The sequence below is a fragment of the Stegastes partitus genome, unplaced genomic scaffold (genome assembly GCF_000690725.1).
Source record: "Stegastes partitus isolate 25-593 unplaced genomic scaffold, Stegastes_partitus-1.0.2 Scaffold256, whole genome shotgun sequence".
Lineage (NCBI taxonomy): Eukaryota > Metazoa > Chordata > Actinopteri > Pomacentridae > Stegastes > Stegastes partitus.
The window spans coordinates 149934-158541 of NW_007577987.1; the positions used below are offsets into that span (position 1 = coordinate 149934).

The following is an 8608-nucleotide window of genomic DNA, read 5'->3' on the forward strand; positions in this document are numbered from 1 at the left end:
GAAACACTTTAAAATAAATCACTTAAAATATACTGACACATCATCAGAAAATCGAGAAAGTTAAATAAACCAATACTGAATCCATAATCTTAAAAAAAAAAAGTGCTCTCCTGTTATTTCACATTGAAATGTTCATAAGCATCAATTAAACACAATCCTGCAGCACGAGTATGCTTTCTGACATTTAACCCTAAAAATCTGACCCCCATAAACCACAGTGCAGGTGCGACAGTCCATCAAGCAAAGAAAACGGAACTCTTACCGTCATAAAACCAAAAGACTGGAGACTTGCTAGGAAGAGTCAGGTATAGGTGAGCTGTGAGTCCAAGTTCCCGTTCCTTTATCTTTTGTCTTTTTCCGTTCTGATTTTTTTTTTTTCGTCTTCTCTCCGTTCCAGACAGGCCTCTCCTTCCGATCAAGCTTTAGTCCCAGGTCTTGCCCCGTTTAATGCCTGAGAAGCACAGAGACAACAGAACGGGGAGAAAGTTAGAGAGCCAAAGAGAGGGAGTGACAGGGAAAGAGAGTTCCCTGTTTGGGTGAAGCAGTGATCAGATACGGCTATTTTCAGACTCAGGCATGCTCGTCTATGAGACTGGAAAGTTACCCCCAGTGTAGATGGGTGGGGGCAAAGTGACAGGGCTGACTATCTCTATTTTACCACACGCACACATGTTTGCATGCATGCATACCACAGTACACACACACATGCACGCAAAGATGGACTAAATCTAAGCGTGCGTGCGGTAAAAACACCACAACAGTCACACACACACGCTGTAACTCTATTGTACATATTCCCACATATACCAACATCAGGTAGGTCCACCTTTGACCAGTGAAGATGGTAGTCAGCATGAGCACACAGAGATGGTTGTCAGAGAGCCTCCACACAGCCTCTCCTCCCAGGTCTTAATGTCACACAGCGGCCGGTGTCGGAAACTGACTGGAGTGTCAAATTGTTCTCACATGAGATTTTCTTTCGCTTTTTGTTGCTGACCGTTTGACTTCCTGCCAAGAAGGCTCACTGTGGGATGTGTAAATGAACCCACACGCACATGACACACATTTTTTTCTCTTTTTATCCATGTCAATAAACCATGTGCTGTCAGTGTCATATCGGAGTGTAAATATAAACACAAATTATGTGGCTACTCACCTGTTTCATTAGTAATCTTTCTTCTGTGTAATCCATATGGGAATGTATATTTGGAAATGACCACACACATACACACACAAGCTGAATATACACAGGAGAGAGGTCAGCCAGAAGCACCTCTAGACCCCAGACTCCCTGCTATTCCCAGAATGATGATGTAACTACTGCTATTAGCATCTCATATTTAGAGCCTGGATACCTAAAACCAGCCAGGCAGCTACTGTGCAATATGCTATTTGGACATTATCCGTCTCCTCCTTTTAAACTTATGTTCAAAAACAAGACAGGCAAGGAAATCAACTAACAAGTTACTGAGCAGTAAGGTTCAGGAAGAGTTCTGCAGTCACTACAAAAGGAAATTCATTAGCCTATGGCAGCTCCATCAAGTGAATCCTGGATGATGACGTGTTTTCGCCAGCAAGAACAGATAGTCAAAACAATTGTGATTCAAACTATGATTGTTACAGTTACTGAGGTTTTGTCCAACTTTTTTCAGTGAGTGGTGGAGTGACATCATTCTAGTTCACTGCCTTTTTTTAGATAGCATGCGAATACCTAAAAACAATCACCGCCTCAAATGAGCTCACTGTAAGTCCCAACAACAATGACTTTAACTAGGTAGGCAACAACTATTTTAGTATAAAGCCACAAAGGGACAACGCTATACTCATTCACTAGCTCAGCCAAGTGCCAACCTGTTGCCAAGCTTTAAATCAAATGTGGATGGACTCAGTTGAGTTGTCCTGGATCAACACTATCTGTGTCTGCTGTCAACGTGCCAATGATGAAGTGGTAATGTAAAAATCCTATCTACATAGGCACAAATGGCTCCAGTGATAAGTAACACTCCTGTAACTATGTCCCCCAAACACCTAAGCTTCAGACCCAAAGCCCTCTGCAGTGATCAGTGTGTCAGCAGACATTATCAAACAGCAGCTGGCCCCCAGAAACTTCTGGTCACGTGCCAAGGATCACTGAGGTATGGTGAAAAGCTGACAACTGACAGGTGCTAATGATGTAACCTTGGGGCCAAAATCAGGGTAGTATCAGGGGACCAATAAAGTCCCGTCCTAAAGTGCTATCCAGTCCTAAGTCCTATTACAGACATTACCAACTACAGACTTTATCCTGTAACCTACATGACATGGTAATACAATTAAGAGATCTACATCAGTATCTAAACAAACATGTTCGATGGGTGTGATTTGACATTCATCCCGCGTTTAAACTTAATTCTGTCTTGAATACGTATGTCCTACCAAGTTTTGCATGTAAAAGAATGATTTCTAAAAACAATTAAAACCAACATGACACAGCAACAGTTCGGGAATGATCTCATTAAAGTACCCGGGCAAACTATTTTTATAGTGACTGACACAAACTCACACTCAAACACACCGACACTTTGACCTATGAGCCGCTCTGGACTACAGTAGCCGCGTCGACATGGTCTCACCCGTACAGTTTCAACACCTAATTCATTATCAGCTTCTGCAAGGCCCTGCCATTCCCAGTTAAGTAAGTGGCAGGATATAAAAAGCAGAAGAGCTGTGCATGTAGTAAGTGTCACTTACTGGAAAACACTTAAACCTGGGAAAAGATCAAAAAAAGCCAAAGTATATCCACAAATACAGCATGCTCGTCAACAGAGACGGTGCCAGCATTTTGTTGCTTTGGAAGAGCGTGCATTACAGTGGAATATGAGACAGGAATTCCAATATGTTATGTGTTGACAGAGTTTTTAGATGTAAATTAAGAATACAGACAGAAATATTATCTTTGTTTGGGAAAGCATACAGCTGTACTTTCCGTTGTGCCTATTTTGATGTGTGATTAACTGGATACTGCTGCAGCAAAAATCTGTGTTGCTGCATGTGTTTTTGTTTACAACGAACAGAAATTGTGACAACTATGCGAAATGCAGCGTACATTTTTCCATCTGCCATAATGTGCAAGCACCTGGTGACAAACATTTGACCAGCATCAACATCTGTGTAACAGAGTGCATGTGTGACCTGGCTTTGCACTCGGGGCACTTCCACTTTGAGCCTTTCTTTAAAATGTCACCTTTTTCTCGTGCTGTGATAAACCTGTATTTGTTCTTAAAAGCACTGGCACGAATAAGTGAAAAATTCAAAGGAATAAAACATTATTGGCAGTACTGGTCAAAGTAAAGATAAATAACTTTTTTATATATACATTTCTATATTTTAAGTTATCAAACTACTACATGCTCTGTATGCAGCGGACATGTTGAAAACACTCGCTGCATACACATGGAAATGTTTTCAGTAAATCCAACCCGCCTCAGCAGCTTTTACAGCATTTCTTCTGAAATCCTAATACACAAATAATGAAAATAACATGCACTTTAACAAACTATGTACTTCATGTAGTTTTTTCTGAACTTGCCAATAAAACTAGCATCTTTTCACATTTGAACAGTACATATGAAATGCATATGCACTGGTATGCTACTGTGCAAGCCATAGTAGGTGGAATGAGAGGCACTTCCCCTTATCATGATTGTTAGTTATTGCAGTAATAGTGCTATCAAGAATTAAACCTTTTATGCATACAATCCCATAAAGCCAATCTGTTAATATAGGCTTTACCTTTTCTGTGCCACCTTTTGCTGTTCATTTTTTTATTTTTTCAGGAAATCTCTTATTGACTAATGAACAAATCTGGCCCCATGAACAATAATCATCAAAACCAAGAATGTTCAAAAATACAATAGTCTTCAGGAAAAAGTGGCTCAGCAGATGACTAAAACGTTACCATCACCAAACGGCATGGTAGATGCTAAAGGTCACTGAGAAAGCTCAGGGAGCGAGCATTTCCTGCAGGCAGTGTCTTTTATCTGCGAGACTAGGAATTAGGCAGCTTTTCACACACCACTTGAGCCATGACATCAGCCTCTGAAGAAGGGCAGAGAGAGGGAGATAAAGGAGGAAACACAGCAGAGGGACAACGAGAAAAGAGAGTGCAGCGAAACAAAGCAATAAACAGAGAAAGGTTAAATTAAAAAGGGACGTGTGTGTGCGTAGGAGGGAGAGTAGAGCAGGGCCAAAGACAGCGAGAGTCCCCATGTTACGGTCTGTACTTTCAGAAGAAAATGCATCACATTCCCCTATTCCCTGATGACCTGCCTTGATCCCCCTTTCCTCCTCTCACTCTCTCCCTCCACCTCTATCACTCAAACATACATGAACAGTAACTCTAAACTGGCAGGTGCAACTGAGTTCACGCTAACAGAGCCATACTTTCCGGCTCATTGACCATCAATCACTTCAAAATGCTACGATCGCTCATTAAGTGTGTATATTTAAGCCTCTATGAGAGGCTGTTTATTGGTGCAGCAGTCCCCCTGCGAGACAGATAGCAGCCAACTGTTGCTTGACATATTGACTCCCACTGTGTGGCTTCCTCTCTGCCAGACACATGTAAGCAGTCACAAAAATACATACAATACTGTATCAAAAATACCATCCAGTGCAGCCTACAGCACATAAACACGCATTCACAGGACAGGTAGGCCTCACTGGGAGTGGTATGAGGTTCCCGGAGTGATAGGGTTACACTTTGTGCATCGTGGACACCTCCCCACTCTTCCCCAGCATTCAAATGAGTCCTACAGATACCATCCGTCGCTGCTGCTCTTTTAATTATTTCCTCATTACATCATCCTTTCATAGCAGTTATCAAAGCTGTATAGAAATGCAGCTGTTCTTTGTGTTTTGTGTCAAAACTTGGTCCAACAGCTGGAGGAAAGACAGGCAATAAAGCAACAGATTAGTCTTAAAATACGCCAAGGCTCAGAGCCCTATGGAGTCTCATTGGAGGCACCTATATAGGACACTGACTGATTTAAACCTTTAATGGCAAGTGGAAACAAACTCTCCAGTAGCAGAGAAAAACTGTAACTCAATGAAGACTTTAAAGGGCCCCTCTAAGGCATCTGCCCCAATAAAACACCACACGCATGAGTTGTAGCTGCAATATTGTGAAGATGGTGTTTGGTGTCATAAAACTAAGTAGCTCACAGGGCACAAGGGAAGGAATCCTGTTTTTTTTTTAATTGCACTGGATGAAGCGGTTGTAAATACAGATCAAAGTTGCCATATAGTTCTTTTTTTAAATCATTATCACACATACTGCTAAATACTGTACTGCACCACTGTATAAGTGCATGCTAACAATAGAGATTATCCTAATCTTCTAGGATGTGGGTTAAACGTGGATGCTTTAGTTTATGTTTACTACAATCGAGCAGGCTGTTTTCACATATTTCTCTTCCCCTACAATGTTAAACGATGTTCTTTCCACAGCTTAAAAAGCTTTGTGGTTTCAGCATTTAACATGTTCCCAGCGCCGGACCGCATCCCAGCCTAATGCATTGCAAAACACCAGTCCACCACTTTAATGGAAACAAGAGTCGAGCTAACCGCAGCTGGTTCATTTGTTAGGGTGTCCCTGGTTACAGCCACGAGGTTAATGTCGCTTGTAAGGCTCTCCAACACACCAAACACCAGCCTGTTTACCTGCTCAAACACCACGACGTTGAGCCGCGGGTCGGAGCTGCTGCAGCTGCTAAAAGCGGCGCGGAGGGAGCGACATTAGCTCCCTAACGACCCCGCCGCTGCTGCTGCTGCTGCTGCTGCTGTGTTTACGTACCTTAAAACGACTGCCGCCTCGCTCGACAGATTCCGGAGCTCACCGTCAGGTAGCCGGCCTCTCCCATGTGAAAAGTCCTCCTTCCAACAAGCGCACAAAGTGACGAACACGGCGAGCTACAGCGGCTCGGCAGCTAGCGGGGCGTCCGTCCGTATGATGAAACTGTACACCTGTTTTTCGACGCGCATGGATGTTGCCGCTGTCGGCCGGCTAAAGTGAAGGCAACTCCCTCTCTCTCTCGGGGGGTCAGCGGGCCTCGGGTAGCAATGCGGTGAAGCTGCCCCCTGTCCCCTTTCCTCCTTACGACACGACCCTCCGAGGAGAAGGAGGCGGCACAGCGGCGGCGGCACAATTAAGTTACCGCATGCCTCTCCGGGGCTAGTCGCGCCGCAGTCCCGACTCTACCGACGCTGGAGCGGCCGCGTCAGCCCCCACAAATGGACTGAATTTGTTTCCGTTTGTGTTATTAGTGAATGATGCCGCGGCGTCGTGCGCAAAATGGCCTCTGTTATTTTCATTCAGCAACAGTCCGCCGCGAGCCTCTCATTGGGTCCCGGTGTAGCCATGGCAACGCCCGCGGTTCAATCAGTGCTGGCAGAGGACGCAGAGCAGCGGCGGAGGTCCGTCTGCTGCAGAGACTCAGCTGAGCTCAGAGCAGGCTGCTCACCGTGTGGGAACGGTGGGACCGCGACAGCAATACAGGCAGGCAGGCAGGCCCGGGCTCTCCGCCTAAAGTTAGGCAGTGATTCAGAGTCTTGCTAGGAATAAGTTGGAGCTCTTCAAGCATCTGTGTCCGTTTCCCTGGCAGCATGTCACGTTGTCATCAACCTATTTCAAGGGGAATGTTTAGCTATTAATAAATGACAATTTGGTTACAGCTGGACCTGCTGGTAGAAGGGAGTGGTTTGAGCAGATGCAAGCAAAGAAATGGAAAATAAACCCTCAAGCAAGTGGTGGAAGAAGTATTCAGATCATTAAAGCAAAGTATCAAGAACTGCATGAGCATCCTACCTCTGACTGATAGAGCTGTTATTGTTTCTGACATGATTATATTATTAATACTGAAGAATTAGTGTCTTAGTAGAATGTTACTGTTGTGCAGTCGCCTTCAAATGTATTCATATCCTTCCATTAAAGAAAAGGCAAAATTCACAATAGTCACTCAAATAACTAGAAACTGAAAAAAGTAATAATAAATAAAAATTTGCTAAATTATAATTAAGTGAAATGAGACATTGCTTTTGAATTGTGGTTGAAAAGAATAATTTAAAAAAAACAAAAACAAAACTGTCCTGGACAAATGAGAGCACTTTGCTGATGAGCAGTGGACCAAAATCCAAAACACCTGTCAACAGGTGCAGAAGTCTGATTGAGAGTTACAGAAAACACTTGATTGCAGTGATTGGCTCAAAGGGTTGTTCAACAAAATATTAGTTCACGAGTCCCATCATGTTTGTTTGCTTGTTGTTTTTTGTTTGTTTGTTTTTTAACATTTCTGTTGAACCACAATTTAAAAGCAATATCATGATTTTCATTATTTTTTTAAAATTTATTATTAATTTTGTCAATTTCAACTTATTTCAGTGACAGCTGTTTTTCTTTCTTTCTTTAGTGGGAGGGTATGAATACATTTGAGGACGGCTGTAGCTGCCACAGGTGAAACAGGACAAATCAGTTTCTTCAGGTTTTTAGTGCGATACTGAATCACCTGAATGTTTATTCTAATGACACCATGTAAGAAGTTTAGTGGGGAAAAAAATCACTATTTGGAGGAACACTTGTCTCATAGACATCTGAAATGTGACCCCAGCTGCATTACTTTTTGTAAGGTGTCAGATGCCAGTAAAGGTCAGAGACCACTGTATTAGTCTTTAGTCTTTGCTTTACTTTAAAGCTTACTATAATATCAATTGTGTCAAATCTTCATCCTAAAAGCAACTAAACTGTCTTATAGATGCAATGGCGTACAAAGCAGCTGTAGTATTCTAAAATGTATTGGAGTGGATGTTTAAAGTAGCATTAAATGATAATTAAAGTACAAATACCTCAAAATTGTATATTAGTGTAATGCTACGTAACTCTACTTTCCATCACTGGCCCAAGCAAACCAACATTAATTTGAGCCAAAATAAGCAAATACACGGCCTCATTATTCACAGTTAAGTAAGCTAAATGAATAGAGATTAACTGGAGACGTTTTGTCTGGAGACAGGGTTGTTTGAAAATGTGAATTATTTTGTTATTTGTCCCCTGGTGTGATTTTGAGGATTACATATCTTTGCGGTCGACAATGTGGTGAGGATAAACAGCCTGCTCCTACCGACCATTAATCACCGCGGTGCATCTACACAGCAAGGTGTTTCAGCGTTAACACTGGAAGTGCTATCTTTTCACTTGCTGACAGAGCTGACATGATTTGGTGGCGGCAAAATCCTGTAATGATCTGGGAGTGTTCAACTGTGATGGGTGTTAAATCAGCACTGACCCACTGTTAGTTTGTACACATTGTGTTTTAAATTAAAACTGACATTTTTTTTTTCTTTTTGCTGTGAGGGCTGCTGGCCTGGCTGGGAAAATGTCAGAAGCTGAATTATGAGTTTGTCTCTTTAAGTGTCTTCCTGTAACAACACTGTATTTGTTTTAACTCAGTCTTCATTAGGCAAAGCAGCTGAACCGTGTCTTGATTTTTGACGGCTTAACTGTGGAATTCTCCCCCTGTGTTTCTGCCTCTTTCTTTCTCACATACACCAGCCTATTAAATTATTTACAGACTGG

The 8608-nt window shown here is 42.5% G+C and overlaps 1 protein-coding gene across 2 annotated transcripts in view; it reads right to left on the reverse strand.

Annotated features, from left to right (window-relative positions):
* The window catches only part of LOC103357490 (sorbin and SH3 domain-containing protein 1), a 50677-nt gene extending 44293 nt beyond the window's left edge, over positions 1-6384 (reverse strand). For both annotated transcript variants that reach the window (XM_008282074.1, XM_008282073.1), the window contains exons 1-2: positions 5834-6384; positions 263-451 (exon numbers count right to left, since the gene is read on the reverse strand). The gene's annotated coding sequence lies outside the window, so the exon portion shown is untranslated. The remainder of the gene's footprint in view (positions 1-262; positions 452-5833) is intronic.
* Positions 6385-8608: the final 2224 nt, after the last annotated feature.